Raw genomic sequence first — 992 nt, forward strand, 5'->3', positions numbered from 1 at the left:
AGCCGTATACGCCGTACCCGCACCACTGTAAAAATATTTGTAGGTTTAAGCTAGAAAATTTTCCACGGTAAAGTTGTTGTCGCGTGAAGTTAAGATTTCAAATGTTTAAATACACGTAGTTAACGCGCCAACGTGTTAGTTATTTTACCAAACTTTTCTCGTGAAATATAATTTGACTGGACATTCTTCGAAGACCAAGAATCACTTTTAAAGCGAAAATTTCAACAACAGGAAAATTGAGGAAATTTACAAATATATTTTTGACGGTCGTAAGCAGGAGCGGGACCGTGCCGAACCGCGTCAGCCGCGCACACGCGCCAACATGAACTTGTCGCGAACCGCTGAGGAGGAGGGGGAAGGGAGCACCGACATCTAATACACACCAGTTCACACGATACTCGAGACACCTGAGACCGGCCGGGCGCGCGTTCGCCGAGCAATTACACACAATTTTACACTCGTGCATTAGGCGAGCAGTGAGCAGGCAGAGCGAAGCCGTACACTGCAAAAGATTTCAAGAGCAGCATTGCGTGAAAATTCACCTCAGAATATAACAAGTTTCTCGAGCATGGCCACGTCCTCGTGCTCGTGTCATTTTGAATATTTTGTACTGCTTCGGCCCACTCCCGGCAGCCGTTTGTCACCCCACCGGCTAACGCGCGCACACGCACACGCACCCACACACGCACCAAGGCACACTCCAATTAGGTTTCGAGACCACGAACAGGCTTCGGGGCGGCTCGGCTCGGCAGCGGGCCCTGCCTGCCGGCCCTGCAAACAACATGCGGCTGATTTTGCCCTCACTGTATATCTCCTGCTCTTTTGTTGTCCTGCGGGCTTGAATCGAAGGTTAGGGCCAGAAAATCTCACTCAAACACGTTAACGACGAAGAGGCAACAGTTATTTTAACCGAACATTTGTTCAGAAAATGTGCCATTCCTTACAACTTATGTTAAACTACATGATTTTTTGTGGAAAAGGGTGGGGGTGGG

The 992-nt window shown here is 48.7% G+C and overlaps 2 protein-coding genes across 3 annotated transcripts in view; both read left to right on the plus strand.

Annotated features, from left to right (window-relative positions):
* LOC113212416 (bcl-2-related ovarian killer protein-like) overlaps positions 1-992 on the plus strand; it is a 21,456-nt gene that overhangs the window by 18,757 nt on the left and 1,707 nt on the right. The window lies entirely within an intron of this gene.
* LOC113212413 (uncharacterized) overlaps positions 1-992 on the plus strand; it is a gene marked incomplete in the record, with an annotated part of 51,076 nt that overhangs the window by 14,323 nt on the left and 35,761 nt on the right.

The sequence above is a fragment of the Frankliniella occidentalis genome, unplaced genomic scaffold, assembly GCF_000697945.3.
Source record: "Frankliniella occidentalis isolate FOCC.00 unplaced genomic scaffold, Focc_3.1 Scaffold93, whole genome shotgun sequence".
Classification (NCBI taxonomy): Eukaryota; Metazoa; Arthropoda; class Insecta; order Thysanoptera; family Thripidae; genus Frankliniella; species Frankliniella occidentalis.